Below are 11,600 nucleotides of genomic sequence, written 5' to 3'. Positions count from 1 at the left end.
TGAGATGTGGTAGCCTAATTCAGGAACATCAGAAAAAGCAGCCGTTCTACTCTAGCATAAAGAGGCAATAGTCAACAATGCACTGGAGTAAAATGGAGTAGAAACAAGTGGAGAAATTATTTTATTATTGTACTTTTTATCTTTGTCTTCACTTGTAAACTTGGTGATATATAAACCAAGTAGCGCTAGTAATTAGATAAGAATTTTTCCAGAGCTGTTTAGAAAAATCTTGAGAGAAAAATTATCTAGTTTGTACTAGGACGCAGCTGTGATCAACTTCTTGAATCACAGATTTTCTGAAATACCATCTCTGGTGGAACAACAATCCACCAGAAAAGTTTTTAAGGTCTGTTGTGTTCTTTACATTAGTGTTTGAATATATATCTGTCTGTATTAACTTAAAGCAATTCATACACTTGTTTATCTTAAACACATAGCCTTTGAAACTGCTCAAAACTTGAAAAAGTTTTGAGATTTACATTCAACCCCCCTTTCTGTAAATCTCATTGTTAGTTCATTAGGAATAACACCATGTTAATGTGAGTAACATGTACAATACCAACAGGGAAGCATTTGCAGATTTGAGATTCTTGCACATCGAAAAATGTAACACTGTTGAGTATCTAGCGAAGGTGTCACATGGTGAGATTCAACATCGCAGATCTTTCTCTAAATTAACTACATTAACAATTAAAGATTGTTCTACAATGAAATACCTATTCAGCAGCTCTGTTGTAAAATGTCTTGGGCAACTGAAACGCCTCTGGATTGAGAACTGTCCTGAGATACAAGCAATAATAATGAATGACATCATAAGTGATAAAGATGATAATGACATCATTAACTTCTCCAAACTAAAAGCAGTGAAGCCAGAACTCATGTCAAGAATGAAAAGCTTCTACATGGCAAACAAAGATATACATTCTGGTTCAACAACACACAGCTCATCCCCCATCTCCTGCATTGAAGCTCAATCTCCATTTCATAGGATGGTATGATTTACACTAACTTTACAAAAATTATAAGACTTATATATATCAAAAACACATACAATATCAAAAAGAGATTTTGTGTATATTTACTTTAAAATTTTAATGTAGCAGTTTGTGGAATTCAAGGTGAAAAATATTTCAGTTCGACTTCTAATGTTAAATACAAGAGTCCCTAGTCCTAGATGTCTGGAAACATAAACTTTTTCTTAAATTTAAGTTGATATAAATGCCATTGATTTTTGTAGGTTCAATTCCCAAACTTGGTGGATTTAAATATAATTGGGTCTGGAAAAATTAAGTTGGAAGAGATAGAGTTTGGCAGAGATTATCCCAATTGTCAATTAAGGAGACTAGCCATGAGTTGTTATAACATGATACAATTTTCATGTGAATGGCAACTTCGATTATATAATCTGGAGAGTTTGACGTTGACACACTACTACTAGTGGCATGAGCTGAAATTTCAATGTTTCAAAAGATTAAAGTACCTTCAAGTTCAAGAATCTACATGCCTTACTCTTTTCTCATTCTCAGCCTTTGAAAGTCTACACCAACTCCAAAGTTTGGAAATATCCAGCTCTGACTTTCTGGAAGAAATTGTGGAGGATGTAAGGAGTCACGTACCCTCTGCCAATCACAAGAAGACTGTTACATTCTTTCAACTAAAATCAATTACTCTAAAAGATTTGCTGAGCCTCAAAAGTTGTTTCCACGGTGCAAATTACGAGTGCCATATGCCAGCTTTAGAAGCGGTCTCTGTTCATAATTGTGGAATCCCTTCTCTTTACACGTGTTCAGTCATTAGAACTCTGCAACAACTGCAATTTTTAAGAGTAAGGAATTGCAGATTGTTGGAAGATATTGTTGAGGATGCAAGGGGTGATGAAACTTCTGAGACAAATGATAAGATTATTACACTCCCTCGACTCTAGTCGGTTGAACTTCAAGACTTGCCAAAACTGAAAAGTTTCTGTACAACTTCAAGCTATGCTTTCAATTTTCCAAGTTTAAGTAACTTAGAGTTAGTGAGGTGTCCCCACATAGAGAAGTTCACTTCTTTAGAAACAAGCACGCGATGGGTAGTTGTTTGCAGTGACTGGCACCAAGAGACATTTGAACAAGACCTGAACGACTAGATAAGAAAAAATCGCAAAAGAGAAGATGAAAAATTAAGTAGCAGTGCAGGAGAATCGAGTTACAGTAATCAAGAACGAGGAACACAACCAGAGAAAGTTGGAGAAGTGTAATTTCGAGAAACTGAGGAGAATGATCAAAATTGAAGATCAATATATGTTGGACAAACTTAGTATTTTAGACTAAGTTGTGAATCATTTTGAGACTCTATATGAGTGAGACACATTATGTGTTAGTGGTGTGTATTTATTGGAACGTATTCTTCTCTTCGAGGGGATTCCAACGCATATTAACACGCTCAAAATGAGTAAAAGGTGAATGAGAACTGATGTTCCAAAGTTTTACCTTTTAATATGAAAAGTGGTTTTGTACCACATCGAGAGTAGCACAAACCTATTCCTTAGTTTTTCTTATAAATACCATGTACCACATCGAAAAGAAAAACAAGTCCTTTCAAGCCTCTCTTTATAAATAGAGTCTTAGGGCACCAGTTTTATTAAGTCGAGGAAATAAGAGTCATCTCTTTCATTCTCGGTCTCTTTAGTATTAAATTTTTCCAATATTCCGGTGATAGTTCTTGGGCTCAGTTCAAGTTCGCTGAGAGTATATTCGATCTATCGATTATACTAGTATCTCGTTTTATCCTGGGAAGCAGGTCGCTAAACACGGATGGTGCGGGGCGAAACTGCTTTAAGGAGACAGTTTTCTGGACTCGAGATTAAATCCAATCTCTGTTTGTTTTCTCAAACCCTTCTCCTAATTTAATTGTTAATTCTCATATGCTTATGTGATTTAAGAATTAACAATGTTTTTGTGAAGTAGTTATATATTCAATATATATATATATAACAATGTCTTTATCGTACAAGATTGATAACAATCTTAAAGCAGTTATCTTCAATTTTCATACTTTCTTGTGAGTAGACGCAAAAGTCAATTTGATTGTTTAAATTGGATTTATTTATGGGTATATGAGTGGCCATTATTTGCCTCATTAATTAAATTAAATTTAGTGCGTTAATTTCTTTGATCACTTGTTGCCATGTGCTTGAAATTAATATAAATTTGATTTTAAGTGGTGCTTTGTTTAAGCATAACAGGTACGAGGCAAAAGTAAGCACAAAGTTGTTGGATAATTGGTTTCTTATAAGGCTATTGATGCTTTAATGGTTATTGATTTATGATCAACTTATATTCAAGTGGACATATTTGGTGACATCTCTTTCGGGTTGATCATTATAAATTGGTAGATTAAATCCAAATTTATAATTCGTCCATGTTTTTGCTATTAATGGATAGCTTATTATGTTTTGTTAACATGGTGATTGATTTCTTAATTCTGAATTGATTTTGGAATTATTAGTACACTGATACAAGAATCATATATGCTATAGTTTACATGCATGTTTGCAAGTTCATAACATGATATTGCTATGCAATTAAATGATATGGCTACATAAATGTGACCCTTCATGATGGAACTTGATTATTTGGTGATTAATTTTTTAATCATTGTTGAGTGATGATAAGGCATCAATTATTATTGTTTAATCTTTAATAATGGAGTTATATCACAAACTTGTAATACTGGATAGAATGCAGTAACATGTTTGTTGTTAAATAATGTGACGAGGTGGGCAGCTGAAGTGAACCAGATTTACAATTGCTCAGGATTCTCCACATTAAAAAACCTAATGGGCCTGGAGTACAGGTTATGGGTCGGCACATAAATTATATTTTTCTGGTTGGATTTTTCCTCCAGTTAAATAGTAATTTCACGTGTTGGTGTCGGTCTGCTGCGGCAGTGACACACGAGCCTATTATAGTGATCCATGTGATACTTAATACGGCGAATATTGATATCAGTATTTATGCTGAACTTCGGAGAGAATCCGAAAAGTTGTTAACCCTAACGCATCAGTTGATCAAGGATCACTGAATGTGGGTTTATTGAAGATTTATGTTCTTCCTTGGGCCTTTTCTGGTTGTACCAGTAGGTGAGCCATAAATGTAGGTTCGTGTGAACCATGTAAATATTTTCGAGAAATTCGGTAATTGAATTTTTAATGATAAGAACTACGGGAAGTTCTTTTAACATGATATTAAAATCTTATAGGTTTTAATGAATAACGTAAAACCTGCTCAGATGAGAGGTAGTGATACGATACGTGTTTACTGTCTAGTTTGATAGTAAAACATTTGTCACTCGTACTCGTAGTCGAGTCAATATTGAAGCTAAATAGAGAGATGTGTGCTCTATAAACTCAAGGGTAAATCCAACTTAATACAGATAATTAAGATGGTTGTGAATAAATTTGATGATGAATAATCACCGGGCAAATTCTGTTTGCAACGTGAATATTCATGAGGTCGTTGCACCTTACTCGCATTATATAAATGGAGTAGATGCAGGCTTGAGTTGCGCTGTGAGAGAGATGCAAAACGATTGTGATCAGCTTAGACTATCACTGAATTTGAGGATATTAGTTACGAAGGGCTAATCGTTCCTTAAACATGATACCACAGAAGGAAATAATTAAATTTCCTATTAGTTTTGGAATATTTTCTGACATTCTGTAAAATATTAAAATTGTGGGGGTATCTAAAATAGAAAATTATTGAATTTTCTATGAATAGTGGAATGTAATGAAACATTCTTGAAAATAATTGAAATGTGGGGGTATCTCGAAACTTGATACCAATACCTCTGTTGGTAGCATGAGATCCAAAATCAATTGAGATATTTTGGATGGATACATAGACAATGGTTGAGTCTAATAATATCCGATATATGAATCTAATTTTTGAGATTCGTAAGAATACTATTACAGAGTTTAGGAATGCTTATGCGATAAGCTAGTAGATCCTAGTAGATCTGTAATTAAAAGTCATCTAAATGAACTTACGAGTTATTGGATGAATGTGAGGATGAACCTGCAGAGAGCAAAAGACTTGGATAATTGCTAGTCCCGAATGTCTTGATAATTTGCTTGAAGGTGAACTCGTAAATTTAATAGAAGCAATGCGCTTCACGTATAATTTCTTGATAAGTGAATATATCAAGAGAAAATTTGACTATTACTGAGAGTCAATAAATCAAGATTTTATAGCACGTGTACTAGAAAATGGATTGTGCATGTTCTCTCTATGTCCTTTGTGGGGGAAAGGATGTTAAGAAATAGAGAGAGTGGTTCTGTTTGACAGAATCTTGTTTAAAAAAAAATATATAGATCTTCTTACGAGATAGAAGCATTAGGACCCAGATGAATTTTTAAATTGGGAAAATATATCTGGGTCTGAAGGAAGTATAAGGTCAGACTGATACAAAAAAATATTACAGTCGAAAGTGATGACCTTATATAATTTATGAAATATTCTCGAGTTTTGAGAATAAGGTTCATTAAGATGATACTAAAATTATCGTATAGTGAAATTTAAAAGTGCATCAATGAACATTGAGATGGTCTTTCTAAATAGATATTTGGAGAAATATCTATTTACATGAACCCGAGGGTTGCTCTAGATAAAGCAAGAGTAGAAAATCTGTATTTTCGGTGATCATGTTGAGTGAAACAACATTGACACGAAATAATGGCATATTAAATTTGATATTGCTATGATAAGCAATGGCTTCAAATAAATGACATGGTTGCCATTTTGAGGACGCTCAATATTGGTTGCTATGTGAATAAGGATTGCCAGTTTAAGGACGCTTAAACTCGGTAATGATGCAAACTGAAATTGCTGGTTTTTTGGGACGCTAAAAGCTGGTAATATCAATAACAAGTGAAGCCTTAAGTAATAACTAGTAAAGTTATTTCATAAATATGAAATATGTCAATATGAGATGTCAAACTGATTCAAAATCAGAGAATTGACAAGTGTGCATGTGTTATTTACACATGATATGCAAGTCATAATTGATTGCATGTGAGTGATCTGATCATTACGAGAAGTAATGACAACAGGATCATCTCTGAAAATCTTGATGAGATTGAAAAGTTTTGATTTGAAGATTACAATCTTCGTGACTTTAAAAGTTTTAGATGATACATGTCACATGTTGGTGATGTGAATTTTGAAGAGGTCAACGAAGCTAAAGTTGTCATAGCTGGAATGGATTTATATATATCCAAGCGTAGATGAACAAGGATCTCTCAAGAAGGATTGCAAGTCTGTTGTACTTTTTAAAATTGTACAAAATTAGACATAGGCTACACAGTTGGTAAACTGGGTAGATGCACGAGTACAATGGAAATTGGTCACTTGGAAGTGATTGCAATGAGATTTAAGGTGTATGATATGTGCTCGTGAGCTTGGACTTCAATACGAAAGATATCTAATTGTACTATGTGAATATAGTATGTAAATTAGATATTTGACTTTAAGAACTTAAAAGTCATTCGAGAATACATTTCACACTTAGCAGTCGTGTCATGGAAATCCTAAACTTAGCTCGATTCATGATGGAATACGAGTCTGGTGCATAAAATAAATGCAGTTAAAAGGCCGAGTAGCCACTTTGTAAGGATATTCCTAAATGACAAGGAAAATGTGTCTTCAATATGCATATATCGTGTAATCAATATGCAAATTGGGAGATCACATTATTGTGTATGAAATGGTATGTCTCACATCTATGATGAGGACATAATACCATTAAACAACTATTCTCAACGAGAATTATCATGATTGACTATGTAAAGTTAAATGATAATGTTTGGATCCACTAACCAGATGGTTAAACTGAGCGAATCTGTTTAAGTCAAGGGAATCTAGTTAGACCGAGAGATAGTTGTCAAATCATTGAGAGGAATGGGCCTTGCCTATTGCTTAACGGCGTCATGGTGGACACCCAACCTTGCTGACTGGAGATCCCAAGAACTTGGTTCAATGGGACAACTAAATCATGATGACCAAATCACTGTGGGGGTAACCCCTGGCCTATTTCTATGATGATGAAACAGTGAGACCCGTAAGGTACGAGGCTAAGCTTTATGCTTTTAATGATCTTTGACGAATACAGGGATTTCAAGTTTGAATACATAATATTCGGTTAAGTAAACGCGGGTTACTCTATAAGATAAAGATCACCTATGTAAGAGAGAAGTATGGCCGCTTCAAAGGAGAATTGCGAGGCACAATTCTTTAGAAACTCTTGCAGAACCAGGACGATGTTCCAGGGCCAAAATGGACATAATCATGAGAACTGAATGAGTCAGGAAAGATATAGTGATGAGTATGTCATCGTTTACACAAACGGTCGAACAGTTCAAGGACATCGCGTCATACTGTCTACCAGTAAAGTCGATATACTTATTCGAGCGAAGGTTCAAGGAGCATTCTCTACCTATCGTATGCTATATCCGACCGCCGGAACTATCACCAAGTCAAGCTCCGCGTCTGTCTGTCTATGTGGTGTCTATGTGGTGCGTGCTACTGGACCATCAATCTCATTTGTGGGGGATTGTTGGACAAACTTAGTATTTTAGACTAAGTTGTGAATCATTTTGAGACTCTATATGAGTGAGACACATTATGTGTTAGTGGTGTGTATTTATTGGAACGTATTCTTCTCTTCGAGGGGATTCCAACGCATATTAACACGCTCAAAATGAGTAAAAGGTGAATGAGAACTGATGTTCCAAAGTTTTACCTTTTAATATGAAAAGTGGTTTTGTACCACATCGAGAGTAGCACAAACCTATTCCTTAGTTTTTCTTATAAATACCATGTACCACATCGAAAAGAAAAACAAGTCCTTTCAAGCCTCTCTTTATAAATAGAGTCTTAGGGCACCAGTTTTATTAAGTCGAGGAAATAAGAGTCATCTCTTTCATTCTCGGTCTCTTTAGTATTAAATTTTTCCAATATTCCGGTGATAGTTCTTGGGCTCAGTTCAAGTTCGCTGAGAGTATATTCGATCTATCGATTATACTAGTATCTCGTTTTATCCTGGAAAGCAGGTCGCTAAACACGGATGGTGCGGGGCGAAACTGCTTTAAGGAGACAGTTTTCTGGACTCGAGATTAAATCCAATCTCTGTTTGTTTTCTCAAACCCTTCTCCTAATTTAATTGTTAATTCTCATATGCTTATGTGATTTAAGAATTAACAATGTTTTTGTGAAGTAGTTATATATTCAATATATATATATATAACAATGTCTTTATCGTACAAGATTGATAACAATATAGAGTTAGAGCCCATCGTGTTACAGAACAAACTTAAGTCTGCAGGTTTCTCCCACAATGGTCAAAATGTTGGGTACCTCCCAAGACCCTGCTCCAAGAGCGGGACATACTGGGTATGATTGCATGGTTTGTAACTTATGAATCAATTCCTGGTAACATAAATTTTATTGTAATATGTTTTGGGTAAAGAATTTACATTGTACCCAAAGATTGCAGATTATCTTAAGATGGTGGGGGTTGTAAGCAGTAGTTTTTTTTTTCCAGAATTGAGGTGGAATGTGATAGCGTATATGGGCTCTTAATTGTTTACTTGTTCTTGTACCGGTTCTTGTGTACGACTTATATAGTTACACCATATTTTTATTGATGTTTATGCAGGTAGGTCCGAACAACTTGACTGGGATGCAAGGCTAAATGTTAATATGGGAGCCGCGAAGGGGCTTGCTTATTTGCATCATGATTGCTGGCCTCGAATTATACACCGTGATATAAAGTCAAGCAACATATTGCTTGTGCATTGAGATAATCTTTAAATCTGATATACATGTCTTTTTCTCTTTGCAAGACAGCAATGGAAAAGGAATCGCAGCTTCATTTGTGACTTAAAGATCTGGACAAGTACAAGGAATAGCTGAGAAATGCAGAAAGTACAAAAGCCCGAGCACTTGGCAATCTGGAAGCAGCAAATAAATCACTACAAGATCTAACAGCCAAGCTGGAGACCATTAGTGATACAAAGCAAGCACTGATCCAGGCAACAGAATCTGAGTGAAAGAACTTGAAGAATCAAAATCCAGCGAAGACCAACAGAATGACGTGGAGAAGAAATCCGACTTGATCAAGGAAAGAGAACGGTACTAGGCCTGTGCTGGTGAGCTCACCACAGTGAAACAACAACTCAAGAACCCGTAAACAGGATTTTGATGCAGCCTCAAAAAAGAAGGCAGCTGCTTTGCAAGAGGCGTACGGATGCAGAAAACACTACCAAAGCTAACCAAGACAAGGAAACCGGACTTTCTGAAGAAATAGCTAACTAACATGAATGCGACTCTTAAGCAGGTAAAACTTGCAACCATTAAGGCCCATACAAAGTTTAATTTTTTTATATTAAATTTGGTTATTTAGTATGACATTTTACACAAAATTAACTTGGTGAACAAATATTTGGAATCTGAAAGACATGGTTCTTGTTATACCTATTAATGGTTTGAAAGAATTAATATCCTTTTAAAAAATATAGAGAAAATGGTTTTACTTTTGCTATGATTGCTGCGAAGGAAATTGATGATCAAACACAAATTGAACTTGTGTTTCAAGTAAAACGCGGGATTAATAGAAATATGTCAATATGTCATTTGATGAAAATACCAAAATACTGATAAGGGGAGACAACAATCTGCTCAAGAAAATTTTAGAACAAATTACTTTCTTGTATTAGTTAATATGGCAATTTCTCAACTGGAGTCTAGATTTGAACTTGTGGAACTTTTTAATCTATATTTGGATTTTTATTTGATACATCATGACTAATTTCTCTTGATGATGAAGGGATGAAAGATTGTGATATTGATGCTAATCGTTTACTTTCAGAATTACAAATATTGTAGGAAATGCTTCCAACTGAAGCTTATGAAAATGGAAATTCTTGAATATCTATTGAAGCGATAGAGTTTACAAAGAAAATGAATATGTTTCCAAATATTTTGGTAGCTTTTATGTTTTATTTACCGTATTTGTTACTGTTGATATCTGCAGAGAAATCTTTTTACAAATTGAAGTTGATTAAGTCTTATTTGCGGACAATCATGAATATTAAATGGATTAGCACTTTTAATTACTCGAAAGAGCATGGTTAAAGATATTGACGTTGATCATATTATTGAAAATTTTGCACCAAAAAATACTCACATAAGTCACTTCAAATAAGTTATTTAAAGGTCTAGGGAAGATGAAAAATGAAGTAGCAGTACTGGAGAATCGAGTTACAGTAATCAAGAACACGAACACAACCTAAGAAAGTTGGAGAAATGCAGTTATGAGAATCTGAGGAGAATGATCAATAGTTTAGAAAATTAGTTCTGAAACTATATAAATATATAAGTATGAGACAACTTTTGTGAGCAAATGCTAATTTTGTTAATATATTGAAACTGAGAGAAAACATAATTAATACAATTAATACGTGTAGAGTTTTTTCATGCTACACCTTAAAAAATATATAGAACTGATAAAACTAACTAACAGAGCTGATGGACTAGTAAATAGGATCCACTCCCACATCATCTCCATCACTCCAGACTTATTCAAATACTCCTAATACTGCGTAACTCTCAGCTGACATAGTCTTGGTACAGATAAAACAAAACACATCTTATTTAAAATATAACTTAAATAAATAACCCAAATCAATAATAACTAAATTTAAGATTATTCCAACAATCACCCCCTTAATCTTAAATTTATGAAACACTTCTCTTCATTTTTGTGATGCACTTCTCACCACCATCTTATCATGTTGTGATGCACTTCTCACCGCTATCAAGTTTGATGCACTTCTCATCAAAAACAATTTTGGAGTACTTCTCTCCAGGGTGCACTCCTCACCCACAACTCTACAGGAGTGGTTCTCCCGCGATCAAATGTGTCATGTCTTCTTCGTCCATTTGGGATCTACAATTCTTTGTCAGATGCCCGTATCTTTTGCATTTGAAATATTGTAGCTTTCCTTTGTGCCAGCTGTGACGGCCTCAACCCCGGGGTCAGGAGTTGACGTCACTAAACACCATTACCAAAAATATAAACAACAGAATTATTAATAGAATATACTAACTTGACCCCAAACCAAGATCCGATCCAGGTTCAAGTATAATTCAGGTTCTCATTATTACAAACTCTTTATTCACTATCTAAGACACACTACTTTATTCAGCAACTCTTCAGACCTCATGGTCTGATACAAACTACCTCAGAGGAGCCAGGTCCAGTAGGGGCGGGAACACGGGTCGGTCTGACTGATCTTCTAGGCATCTGCGAAATGTACATAACAGTTTGCAAGGGTGAGCATAATCGCTCAGCAGTACCAAATATGAATAACAGATTAAAACAGTAATGTAACAATAATGGGAACAGAGCTGTAATCATGATATCAACATTTTATAATGATAATCAAAGTAACTGGATATCACTAATTAGCATGCTTTGTGAAAACAACATTATAGTGTGCTGCGTAATACCAGAGTCCAATGTTAGCATGCTAATCATTTTATAAAACCGCTGTATCA

General features: G+C 34.8%; 1 long non-coding RNA gene across 1 annotated transcript; it reads left to right on the top strand.

The window, feature by feature from the left end:
* Positions 1 to 1,577: 1,577 nt before the first annotated feature.
* Positions 1,578 to 9,779, top strand: LOC141716765 (uncharacterized). The gene is made up of 3 exons (XR_012573343.1): positions 1,578 to 2,284; positions 8,323 to 8,432; positions 8,698 to 9,779. It is a non-coding gene; the product is annotated as an uncharacterized LOC141716765 (long non-coding RNA).
* Positions 9,780 to 11,600: the final 1,821 nt, after the last annotated feature.

The sequence above is a fragment of the Apium graveolens genome, chromosome 4 (genome assembly GCF_009905375.1).
Source record: "Apium graveolens cultivar Ventura chromosome 4, ASM990537v1, whole genome shotgun sequence".
In the NCBI taxonomy this organism is placed as follows: domain Eukaryota; kingdom Viridiplantae; phylum Streptophyta; class Magnoliopsida; order Apiales; family Apiaceae; genus Apium; species Apium graveolens.
This window is presented reverse-complemented; position numbering and strand designations above follow the sequence as displayed.